We start from the raw sequence: 13,563 nt of genomic DNA on the forward strand, positions 1-13,563 counted from the left end.
ACAGCATCGTGAAGAAGGCGCAGCAGCGCCTCTTCAACCTCTGGAGGCTGAAGAAATTCGGCTTGTCCCCAAAAGCACTCACAAATTTCTACAGATGCACAATCGAGAGCATCCTGTCGGGCTGTATCCCCGCCTGGTACGGCAACTGCTCCGCCCACAACCGTAAGGCTCTCCAGAGGGTAGTGAGGTCTGCACAACGCATCACCGGGGGCAAACTACCTGCCCTCCAGGACACCTACACCACCCGATGTCACAGGAAGGCCATAAAGATCATCAAGGACAACAACCACACGAGCCACTGCCTGTTCACCCCGCTATCATCCAGAAGGCGAGGTCAGTACAGGTGCATCAAAGCTGGGACCGAGAGACTGAAAAACAGCTTCTATCTCAAGGCCATCAGACTGTTAAACAGCCACCACTAACATTGAGTGGCTGCTGCCAACACACTGACTCAACTCCAGCCACTTTAATAATGGGAATTGATGGGAAATGATGTAAAATATATCACTAGCCACTTTAAACAATGCTACCTAATATAATGTTTACATACCCTACATTAGTCGTCTCATATGTATATACTGTACTCTATATCATCTACTGCATCTTTACGTAATACATGTATCACTAGCCACTTTAACTATTCCACTTTGTTTACATACTCATCTCATATGTATATTCCTGTACTCAATACCATCTACTGTATCTTGCCTATGCCGTTCTGTACCATCACTCACTCATATCTTTATGCACATATTCTTTATCCCCTTACACTTGTGTCTATAAGGTAGTAGTTTTGGAATTGTTAGCTAGATTACTTGTTGGTTATTACTGCATTGTCGGAACTAGAAGCACAAGCATTTCGCTACACTCACATTAACATCTGCTAACCATGTGTATGTGACAAATGAAATGTGATTTGATTTTTTTTTTGAGCGAGTCACTGCTACTTCCTGCTTTAGTTTTTGCAAAACCTTGAGACTTCCTTAATATTAGATTTCATGCACCAGCTGTTATTTACAAATAGACACAGGCCGCCACCACTTGTCTTACCGGAGGCAGCTGTCATATCTTGCTGATGGAACGAAAACACAGCCAGCTGTATGTTATCCATGTCATCGTTCAGCCATGACTCGGTGTGTGTGTGTGTGTGTGTGTGTGTGTGTGTGTGTGTGTGTGTGTGTGTGTGTGTGTGTGTGTGTGTGTGTGTGTGTGTGTGTGTATGTAGTGTTGTGTGGGAGTGTAGTGTCTGTGAGTGAGTGTGTACATCAAGTTTATAGTTTCAAGTTTTTAATGTCACATGTACAGTAAATGCTTTTCTTGCAATCTCAACATTGTCTAGTAAGTGTGCGCACACTCTGAGAAAAAAAGGTGCTATCTGGAACCTAAAAGGGTTCTTCGGCTGTCCCCATGGGGGAGCCCTTTGAAAAATGCCTTTTGGTTCCAGGTAAATGCTTTTGGTTCCAGGTATAGCAATTATGGGTTCCATTTACAACGTTTTGCACAGAGGGTTCCACCTGGAACCAAAAATAAATACAACTTTAACATGCTGTTGTATGGAACACACTGACCATATGGGTAGTCCTATAAGCTACTTAATTTAGGCAAGATTTGTTTTTGAAATGTAAGCCTAGATCTTTCACATGATTATTCCTTCAGTCTTCATTTTCTTTACCTGCTTGCCTCTCTCCCACCTGGAATTTTGTTAACAGGCATAGAAAGCAATCATTGCTGTGTCTACTCCATGTCTAGATGTTTAGATTTGTGTTTTGTTGGTGTGTATTGTTATACTGCTCAAAATATCTTAAAATATAAATATTCCAAAAAGAAAAGGGGATGCAATTTACCAAGAATAACTGAACGTCACTTCATCAAGTAAGCAGTCCAGGTCCTAGGAATATTTTCCAGTGTGTGTGTTTCTTTGTCTGGCGGGCGCCACAGAGTCTGGCTATCACCCATGCTCACCTTTTCTCCCCCTCACTTGAGAGAATGCTATTACCTCAACTTCGTGGCTTCAGCCAATCAGATTCTCCCCATGCACCCCACACTCTGCCCATGCAATGATCACGCATTCTCTGATTGGTCAGATGCTCCTAGCCAGCCCTGCGCTGGTCAGACATGTCCGTTGCACATTTCTGCAAGGGTAGAAATATTTCCCTGGCCCTGACGGTGTTATCATGTGTAGAGTTTTGTGCATGGAATTCGTGAACACAAATACCTTTACAGGACCATCCTCATGGACTTGCGTATTTGTGTGTTTAAATAAAGTTCCCTGAGTGTTAACTCTTGGGCTGCCTTATTCCCCTCTAACCGGAGGCAGCCACAAACCAGTAGAATACGTAGAGCCGGGTTGCTCTCTTTCATTATTCATTGTTACTGTATGTTTTTTTAATCATGTACAACTGAGCCATATATTTAGAGTTCTGACAACTTTTAGAATGGACTCCATTAGTGCCTTTGAGCATTGCATGAGAGATAAACAAGCTCCTTGTTATGAGGTTGTGGAAGCACAGAAGCTGCAGTTGGATATATCCAGTGCTTAACTTGGACTGAAATAGGTGCCGGTACCGTTTATATTTATGTGCGGGAACTCTGCAATACTTTTGAGCTAGGGGAGGTGGATTAACTCACTCTGTTCTGGTGTGCTCCTGCCCAAGCCAAGTGCTGGATATATTTGGTATGATTTCACAGATAAGACTTGTAGCTAGTGTGTCAAATTTTGCATAGGCTGTTAGATAAGCGTCAGCTGTGGTCTTTCTCTAACAATGGTCTCTGTTAATGTTACCTCTTGTACCTGTAGGCTTGCCGTGGGCCTTCCCAGGTTGGGTTGGGCAAGGGAAGAACTGGCCATATGACTTACCTGACATAACTGCATCCTACGTGGTGTCCTGGATCTTAGGAACCAAGCAGTACCATGACCTGGATATTGATTATGTTGGGGTGTGTATTCTATTTGTTTTTGTGGGTTGTATATTGAGAATATTGTAATTTATTTAACCAGGAAGGGCTCATTGAGATTTTAAATCTCTTTCTCAAGGGTGTCCTGTCCAAGATAGGCAGCACCAATTCATTACACAATTACAGACAACATGAAAAACTACAAGTAATCTAGTAAAAATCACAGGAGTATTATGAAATCATAGAACAGCACATTTAAAAACATTGACAGGTCAAGGAATCAGCCTCAAAATCTGTCAGCAATTATTTAAAAACACCAACAAGTTCTTCCAGTTTCAAAACTATTTTGTATGGATTTTCTAACAGTTGGCAGGATAAAGTCATGAGAATGAAGAGTGTACCCACCACGTTTTTGAAGAATAAAAATGCCCAAATAAAATGGCAGTAAACCAAAAATGGCTTTGTAAATAAAAGTATACCAGTGGCTGAGCATTCGAGTAACTAGAGAAGTCCAGCCAACCAGTGGTGGAAAAAGTACTAAATTGTCATACTTGAGTAAAAGTTAAGATACCTTGATATAAAATGTGAAAGTCAGCAAGTAAAATACTATTTGAGTAAAAGTAAAAAAGTATTTGTTTTTAAATATACTTACAGTTTCTTGCGAAAGTATTCGGCCCCCTTGAACTTTGCGACCTTTTGCCACATTTCAGGCTTCAAACATAAAGATATAAAACTGTATTTTTTTGTGAAGAATCAACAACAATTGGGACACAATCATGAAGTGGAACGACATTTATTGGATATTTCAAACTTTTTTAACAAATCAAAAACTGAAAAATTGGGCGTGCAAAATTATTCAGCCCCCTTAAGTTAATACTTTGTAGCGCCACCTTTTGCTGCGATTACAGCTGTAAGTCGCTTGGGGTATGTCTCTATCAGTTTTGCACATCGAGAGACTGAAATTTTTTCCCATTCCTCCTTGCAAAACAGCTCGAGCTCAGTGAGGTTGGATGGAGAGCATTTGTGAACAGCAGTTTTCAGTTCTTTCCACAGATTCTCGATTGGATTCAGGTCTGGACTTTGACTTGGCCATTCTAACACCTGGATATGTTTATTTTTGAACCATTCCATTGTAGATTTTGCTTTATGTTTTGGATCATTGTCTTGTTGGAAGACAAATCTCCGTCCCAGTCTCAGGTCTTTTGCAGACTCCATCAGGTTTTCTTCCAGAATGGTCCTGTATTTGGCCCCATCCATCTTCCCATCAATTTTAACCATCTTCCCTGTCCCTGCTGAAGAAAAGCAGGCCCTAACCATGATGCTGCCACCACCATGTTTGACAGTGGGGATGGTGTGTTCAGGGTGATGAGCTGTGTTGCTTTTACGCCAAACATAACGTTTTGCATTGTTGCCAAAAAGTTCAATTTTGGTTTCTTCTGACCAGAGCACCTTCTTCCACATGTTTGGTGTGTCTCCCAGGTGGCTTGTGGCAAACTTTAAACAACACTTTTATGGATATCTTTAAGAAATGGCTTTCTTCTTGCCACTCTTCCATAAAGGCCAGATTTGTGCAATATACAACTGATTTTTGTCCTATGGACAGAGTCTCCCACCTCAGCTGTAGATCTCTGCAGTTCATCCAGAGTGATCATGGGCCTCTTGGCTGCATCTCTGATCAGTCTTCTCCTTGTATGAGCTGAAAGTTTAGAGGGACGGCCAGGTCTTGGTAGATTTGCAGTGGTCTGATACTCCTTCCATTTCAATATTATCACTTGCACAGTGCTCCTTGGGATGTTTAAAGCTTGGGAAATCTTTTTGTATCCAAATCCGGCTTTAAACTTCTTCACAGCAGTATCTCGGACCTGCCTGGTGTGTTCCTTGTTCTTCATGATGCTCTCTGCACTTTTAACGGACCTCTGAGACTATCACAGTGCAGGTGCATTTATACGGAGACTTGATTACACACAGGTGGATTGTATTTATCATCATTAGTCATTTAGGTCAACATTGGATCATTCAGACATCCTCACTGAACTTCTGGAGAGAGTTTGCTGCACTGAAAGTAAAGGGGCTGAATAATTTTGCACGCCCAATTTTTCAGTTTTTGATTTGTTAAAAAAGTTTGAAATATCCAATAAATGTCGTTCCACTTCATGATTGTGTCCCACTTGTTGTTGATTCTTCACAAAAAAATACAGTTTTATATCTTTATGTTTGAAGCCTGAAATGTGGCAAAAGGTCGCAAAGTTCAAGGGGGCCGAATACTTTCGCAAGGCACTGTAATTATCAAAGTAAATGGAATTAAAAGTAAAAGTATAAATAATTTCAAGTTCCTTATATTAAGCAAACCAGACGGCACAATTTTCTTGTCTTTTTGTTGTTGACGGATAGCAGACGCACACTCCAACACTCAGACATAATTTACAACTAAGCATTTGTGTTTAGTGAGTCTGCCAGATCAGAGGCAGAGATGCCCAGGGATGTTCTCTTGATAAGTGTGTGAATTGGACCATTTTCCTGTCAAAATGTAACAAGTACTTTTGGGTGTCAGGGAAAATGTAAAAAGTACATACTTTTCTTTAGGAATATAGTGAAGTAAAAGTTGTGAAAAATATAAATAGTAAAGTACAGATACCCCAAAAATCTACATAAGTAGTACTTTAAAATAGTTTTACTTAAGTACTTTACACCAATGCAGCCAACCCTGGTTTACAATGTCCAGTGTTGCTTAAGAGTTTTTCAGTTTAAAATAAATCTTAATGCTCCATGGTAAAGGGTGTCAATTGTTCTCACACACTGAGCAGAAGCATTCATATATAAAATATCACCATAGTCTAGGCACAAATGTAGCTGATAGACTCTTTCTGACTTCAAAAGAAAAGCAGGCCTCACCTGGTAAAATAAGGGTAAAAAAAAGCAGGCCTTATCAAATCAAATGTATTTATATCGCCCTTCTTACATCAGCTGATATCTCAAAGTGCTGTACAGAAACCCAGCCTAAAACCCCAAACAGCAAGTAATGCAGGTGTAGAAGCACGGTGGCTAGGAAAAACTCCCTAGAAAGGCCAAAACCTAGGAAGAAACCTAGAGAGGAACCTGGCTATGAGGGGTGGCAAGTCCTCTTCTGGCTGTGCCGGGTGGAGATTATAACAGAACATGACCAAGATGTTCAAATGTTCATAAATGACCAGCATGGTCAAATAATAATAATCACAGTAGTTGTCGAGGGTGCAACAGGTCAGCACCTCAGGAGTAAATGTCAGTTGGCTTTTCATAGCCGATCATTAAGAGTATCTTTACCGTTCCTGCTGTCTCTAGAGAGTTGAAAACCACAGGTCTGGGACAGGTAGCACATCCGGTGAACAGGTCAGGGTTCCATAGCCGCAGGCAGAACAGTTGAAACTGGAGCATCAGCACGGCCAGGTGGCCTGGGGACAGCAAGGAGGAGTCATGCCAGGTAGTCCTGAGGCACGGTCCTAGGGCTCAGGTCCTCCTCCGAAAGAAAGAATTAGAGAGCATACTTAAATTCACACAGGACACAGCATAAGACAGGAGAAGTACTCCAGATATAACAGACGGACCCTAGCCCCCCGACACATAAACTACTGCAGCATATATACTGGAGGTTGAGACAGGAGGGGTCAGGAGACACTGTGGCCCCATCTGATAATACCCCCAGACAGGGCCAAACAGGCAGGATATAACCCTAACCACTTTGCCAAAGCACTGCCCCCACACCACTAGAAGGATATCTTCAACCATCAACTTACCATCCTGAGACAAGGCCGAGTATATCCCACAAAGATCTCCGCCACGGCACAACCCAAGGGGAGGGGGCGCCAACCCAGACAGGAAGATCACGTCAGTGACTCAACCCACTCAAGTGACGCACCCCTCCTAGGGACGGCATGGTAGAGCACCAGTAAGCCAGTGACTCCTAAGTTAGTTAACTTAACTTCAGCTAATTGGATACAAACACGATCTACATACTGTATGTGTTCCTTCAATCTACCCACCTGTTTAAACATATGCTGTTGATGTTTTCTAACTATATAGATCTGGAATGAAAAGAACTTTGACAGCAAGTACATCAAGGTTTGTATTTGTAAGGTTTTCTCTCCCTATTTTAGCAGCCATTAGCATTTTACACAATGTGAACTGTCTTAGAAGAAAACAACAGCCACTAACATTTGGTTTTACTATTGCAGCCATTTTGTTAATTTAGGTCTATATGCAATTGGCAGAGAGAGATGCAGAGGTATACAATTGTTCATAAATACATCAAAATCCTATCAAGATAGATCAGCTGTTTGCATCTGAGAGCATATAATTTGTGACCAAGGTGCTCTGAGACAGGTTGGATAAAGTTGGCCGGTGTGGGTATCATCGCAGCTGACGGTGACTGGGACATTTCCAATGCTATGGTTGTAGACCCGTACCTCAACAACGCTGTCGAGGTGGTAGGTTAAGAAGTGTACAACTTGGACCACAACTTGCTCTGAAGTGACACAAAACAGCCCCTGCTATTCCTACTCACTCCGTCTCACTCGGTTTCTTCCATGGCATGGTATTTCTCACGGGAAGCTAAGTAATTTCACAGGTATTTCTCTCTGTAGATGTGGTGTAGGCAATAGTGTTCTGTAGGTCTATAAATGCACTGCTCCATACCAAACAATCATACTCTCAGATGCATTTTCACCAAAGTAAAGTGTTAAATAACATTGCATCATTAAACCCAGATGCCAGTTAAGGTGATTGAGGAACTAAACGGTCTTTCAGTTCGCTTTTGTCACAAGTTAGTTATTCCAGTCCACCCTTCTAGAACACTTGGCAGGCAAGCGATAAGGAAGTCTGCGTGATGCCATCCCGTTTCATAACTGTGATTGCTCTGTTGTGTTCAGACTAGCCAATAAGCTGAATGTTGGTGGCTGTTTTTACTTCAGATGCCTGAGCAGTCAGGAGATGTAGATGCCTAACGCAATTACAGTCAACTCCTTGTAATCCAAACTTTGTTTTAGGTGCATTTCAGTGCACCAGTACAAATTCGAATACATTCTTCATAATTCATCTGGATAATCTTATTTAGTGCATATATTCATGGAAGTCCCAAGACATTGATTTTACCAGGAGTTGATTATCTACTAATAGAGAATGTGTCCCCTCTAGTATCTAAGATGCATCTATTGCATGGCGCTGGCATATGTTAAAGTAAAAGGTGAATAAAATAATGTAATCCATGGTCCTGAATGGTTCTTCAATATCTCATCACCTTCTCACTCACCTTTTTCTCTCTGTCACTGGGTAGCTGCGGCGGCACACTCTGGATAAGGGGGGTTTGGAGAAGGTCAGAATCATAGCCAGTGATAACCTATGGCAGCCCATAACCTACTCAGTGCTTGTCGATGGAGAGCTGGCCGAAGCACTTGATGTGATAGGGTAGGAGAGTGTTTCTGTGAATTATGCTGCGTCATCTCTGAAGCATTTCTTCCATCCTTTCAGAAAGTATTCCTGCATTCACAGTGCTTTTTTTTCCTTCATGATTCTGTATGTGTTGTTTCATAGTTTTGATGTCTTCATTATTATTCTACAATGTAGAAAGTAGTCAAAATAAAGAACTTTTGAATGAGTGTGTCCAAACTTTTAATTGGTACTGTATGTCTGTATACGTATGTGTGTGAACATGTGTTTGTATGTGCGCGCGTGTATGTTCATCACCTTCATACCATTCCATGTGTGTGGCCTGACAGGGCCCACTACCCAGGCACCACCTCAGTGATGGAGGCCCGGAAGACACAGAAGAAGCTGTGGTCGTCTGAAGACTATAGCACTTTCAATGACGAGGTGGGGGGAGGCTGCTGGGCCTGCATTCTCAACCAGAACTATGTCAACGGACTCATGACTGCGTACGTTTTATTTCTTTATTTGTACACAAAATCAGCCTAAGTACGGCAACAGTGAGAAGGTTGTTCTTGACATTAAGGGTTGCCCTATTGGGCAAGTGAACTTAGCAGTTAGACAAGTTGAGCCTGCTTAGATCATTTATTGTCAATTGTCACAGAGATGCTGAAATGTGTAATTTTTTCTTTTGGTACTCCGTCTGCGATTGAAATAGTTGACTTTTGTTGTTAGACTAAATAGAGTTAGTTGTCAATTAAGGCCCTGGCTGAGAATACGGAGTTTTCGCCCCCAGCCTTACAGAAATCTTTCTCAATCTCTTTATCAAAGCTAAGGATCCGGATGTTATTTTACTCACACTACGTAGCTATGGCTCACACTCTCATTTATGTTGCCCTCTTTCCTCACCCTCTTCTGAACCTTGATGAAGAAGCCTACACTGAGTGTACATTAGGGACATGACATAGACTGACCAGGTAAATCCAGATGAAGGCTATGATCCCTAGTTGATGTCACCTGTTAAATCCACTTCAATCAGTGTAGATGAAGGAGAGGAGACAGGTTAAAGAAAGATTTTTAAGTCTCGAGACAATTGAGGCATGGATTGTGTATGTGTGCCATTCAGAGGGTGATAAAATATTTAAGTGCCTTTGAATGGGATATGGCAGTAGGTGCCAGGCACACAGGTTAGAGTGTGTCAAGCACAGCTACATTGTTGGGTTTTTCACGCTTAACAGTTGCCTGTGCGTATCAAGAATGGTCCACCACCCAAACGACATCTAGCCAACTTGATACAAGTGTGGAAAACATTAGTCAACATGGGCCAGAATCCCTGTGGAAAATGTTCGACACCTTGTAAAGTCCATGCCCCGACTAATTGAGGCTGTTCTGAGAGCAAAAGGTGAAGCAACTCAATATTAGGACAGGGTTCTTAATGTTTTGTACACTCAGTGTTTGTGTGCCTCATATTTAAGAACAGCTAAAATAAAAACCTGTGGCGATTTGAACAAACATTCCCAAAATGAAATATATGTTTGTTCAGCACCATATCCTGGAACCTGGTAGCCAGTTACTATGAGGATCTTCCCTTTGGGCGAGATGGCTTGATGTCAGCAGAGGAGCCCTGGACTGTGAACTATGTGGTGGAATCACCCATCTGGACAACTGGTAACCCTCTGCACTTAAAGGAATGGATGGTTCACCCTCAAATTGTTGTTTTTCATATATTTTGTTATGAGTTACACTTGTTAACACTTGCAAAGTAGGTACAGATTAGCACAATGATGTTTGATGACCTTACAGTTTCGCTGTTATATGAAGCTTCCCCAAAAGCAGCTCTCAGCATCTCACATCTCGTCTTGAAGCAAGTGACAACTGCTAATGTAGAAAAATAATTTGAACATTTGATTTACATTTGACAATATTGTCTCCTAGCACACACCACCCAGTTTAGACAGCCTGGGTGGACCTACCTGCAGACCGTTGGGCATCTGGCAAACGGGGGAAGCTATGTCACACTGACTGACAGCAAGGAAAACCTCACCGTCGTCATAGAAACCATGGTTGGTGTTTATCTTCCTGTATATTATGTCTGTTAAACTGAATATTTATTCTGAGTAATGCTATCTAATGTTAGTAGAAGGCTTCATTATTTTGTTGATTGTACACTGTGCTTTGAACCATTTCCTAATTTGAATAGTCCATTCTAGTAAAGCTCTTGTTAGATCTCTGAAGCTTAACTTTTAAGGCTGGTTTTGGAGAAAGTCAACAATTTCCTCAGGCTCTCTCTTTCATACTAAGCTGTGCTTTCCCAGGAGCCTCCGATCTAAGCTTTAGCTAGTAGAAGGAAGTCCGGTGAGTTATCAGCTTGCTTCCGCTGTCTGTTGATGCAAGGACTGTGTTGTGACCATAGTTTGTTTGTAGATTAAATTGTCTGTGACACAATGTGACTGTGAAATGTGATATTTTTTTCTCTATCTTTCAGACTCATGATCATTCTGTGTGCGTAAGGCCTCCACTGCTGCCCTTCAATGTCACACCCCAGAATGTAACATTCCAACTCAATGGATCTTTTGTGAGTATTGTTACAGTTATCGCATGCCTGTTAATGATTAAAAGGCTACTTTGTCTTAGTAAACGTGTCTCTTTCATAGGCCTCGATCAGGGAATTACAGGTATGGCAGTCGAGGTTGGACTTCAAGACTAAAAAGCCATTCTTCTTCAAGAAACTGAGCCCCTTAAAGGTAAACTTACTCCTCTGACAACTGTGATCTTTTTATTTACATATATACAGTTGAAGTCGGAAAGTTACGTAAACTTAAGTTGGTGTCATTAAAACTCGTTTTTCAACCACTCCACAAATTCCTTGTTAACAAACTATAGTTTTGGCAAGTCAGTTAGGACATCTACTTTGTGCAGGACAATACATTTTTCCAACAATTGTATACAGACATTATTTCACTTATAACTCACTGTACTCACAATTCCAGTGGGTCAGAAGTTTACGTACACTGAAAAAAATCCAGAAAATTATGTCATGGCTTTAGAAGATTCTGATAGGCTAATTTATATCAATTGGAGGTGTACCTGTTGATGTATTTCAAGGCCTACCTTCAAACTCAGTGCCTCTTTGCTTGACATCATGGGAAAATCAAAAGAAATCAGCCAAGACCTTAGAAAAAGAATTGTAGACTTCCGCAAGTCTGGTTCATCCTTGGGAGCAATTTCCAAACACCTGAAGGTACAACGTTCATCTGTACAAACAATAGTACGGAAGTATAAACGCCATGGGACCACACAGCCGTCATACCGCTCAGAAAGGAGACGTGTTCTGTCTTCTAGAGATTAACGTACTTTGCTGCGAAAATCAATCCCAGAACAACAGCAAAGGACCTTGTGAAGATGCTGGAGGAAACAGGTACAAAAGTATCTACATCCACAGTAAAACAGGTCCTATATCGACATAACCTGAAAGGCCGCTCAGCAAGGAAGAAGTCACTGCTTCCAAACTTCCATAAAAAAGCCAGACTACGGTTTGCAACTGCTCATGGGGACAAAGAGCTTACTTTTGGAGAAATGTCCTCTAGTCTGATGAAACAAAAATAGAACTGTTTGGCCATAATGACCATCGTTATGTTTGGAGGAAAAGGGGGACCCTGGCCGTCATGTCTTCACCCTGCGCCAGGTGGTCACACAGATGCCTGTTACCTGGGCAGCAGATGCCGAACAGACCATTAGCGTCATCGGAGACTATACATGGTGAGGAATCAGGGCAGGGGAAGTGGGGGGCGAGGTATAGGGGGAAGTTGCCCCTAGTTGTTTATCTAGGGTTAGTTTTGTATTTCCCCCACTAATGGTTAAGGTTATGATTTGGGCAGGGGAAGCTGATCCTAGATCTGTACCAAGGGGAAACTTCTTAGACTCCTGCTCAAGTCATGATAATAACATTAATTAGAAAGAGCTTTTATTACTTTTATCTGCCTTGATGTGCTACAAATGTCTTATGAAACTGGTGTGTGTAATTATTGGACAGGAAAATGGGTCAAGAAAGAGTGCATTTTATGGTGTAGAATTGTTATGGTGTATACTGTATGTTTTCCAGGCAGAACCTGACAGTGAGCTGTGATGTCTTCATGGATACGGTGAAGACTGGAGGAGTGTTCATCGCAGCCAGAGTGGACAAAGGAGGCGGGTCGGTCCGCAGCGCCAAAGGGAGTCTTCTTCTGGGTGTTTGCAGATGGCTCCCACAAAGTCACCAATGACCTTGGTCAGTATTTTACTCAAAATAAATGTAAATGGATGGACATTTTTCCAGACACAGGTTAAGCCTAGTCTAGGACCCTGGTTGTCGATTATCCATTGAAAGAGATTTTACATTTTAGTCATTTAGCAGACAGTCTTATACAGGGGTGAAAGTATATTTAAGTTCTTCCTGGTACGGGACCTCCTGTGTGTGCACGCTTGTGCACCCAAAACATTTATCAAATCAAATCAAATCAAATTTATTTATATAGCCCTTCGTACATCAGCTGATATCTCAAAGTGCTGTACAGAAACCCAGCCTAAAACCCCAAACAGCAAGCAATGCAGGTGTAGAAGCACGGTGGCTAGGAAAAACTCCCTAGAAAGGCCAAAACCTAGGAAGAAACCTAGAGAGGAACCAGGCTATGTGGGGTGGCCAGTCCTCTTCTGGCTGTGCCGGGTGGAGATTATAACAGAACATGGCCAAGATGTTCAAATGTTCATAAATGACCAGCATGGTCGAATAATAATAAGGCAGAACAGTTGAAACTGGAGCAGCAGCACAGTCAGGTGGAAGTTGAAACTGGAGCAGCAGCATGGCCAGGTGGACTGGGGACAGCATGGAGTCATCATGTCAGGTAGTCCTGGGGCATGGTCCTAGGGCTCAGGTCAGTTGAAACTGGAACAGCAGCATGGCCAGGTGGACTGGGGACAGCAAGGAGTCATCATGTCAGGTAGTCCTGGAGCTCAGGTCCTAGGGCTCGGGTCCTCCGAGAGAGAGAAAGAAAGAGAGAAGGAGAGAATTAGAGAACGCACACTTAGATTCACACAGGACACCGAATAGGACAGGAGAAGTACTCCAGATATAACAAACTGACCCCAGCCCCCGACACATAAACTACTGCAGCATAAATACTGGAGGCTGAGACAGGAGGGGTCAGGAGACACTGTGGCCCCATCCGAGGTCACCCCGGACAGGGCCAAACAGGAAGGATATAACCCCACCCACTTTGCCAAAGAACAGCCCCCACA

The 13,563-nt window shown here is 42.3% G+C and overlaps 1 pseudogene; it reads left to right on the forward strand.

Annotated features, from left to right (window-relative positions):
* LOC112255789 overlaps nucleotides 1–13,563 on the forward strand; it is a 42,894-nt pseudogene that overhangs the window by 12,167 nt on the left and 17,164 nt on the right.

Source organism: Oncorhynchus tshawytscha, linkage group LG08, assembly GCF_018296145.1.
Source record: "Oncorhynchus tshawytscha isolate Ot180627B linkage group LG08, Otsh_v2.0, whole genome shotgun sequence".
Lineage (NCBI taxonomy): Eukaryota > Metazoa > Chordata > Actinopteri > Salmoniformes > Salmonidae > Oncorhynchus > Oncorhynchus tshawytscha.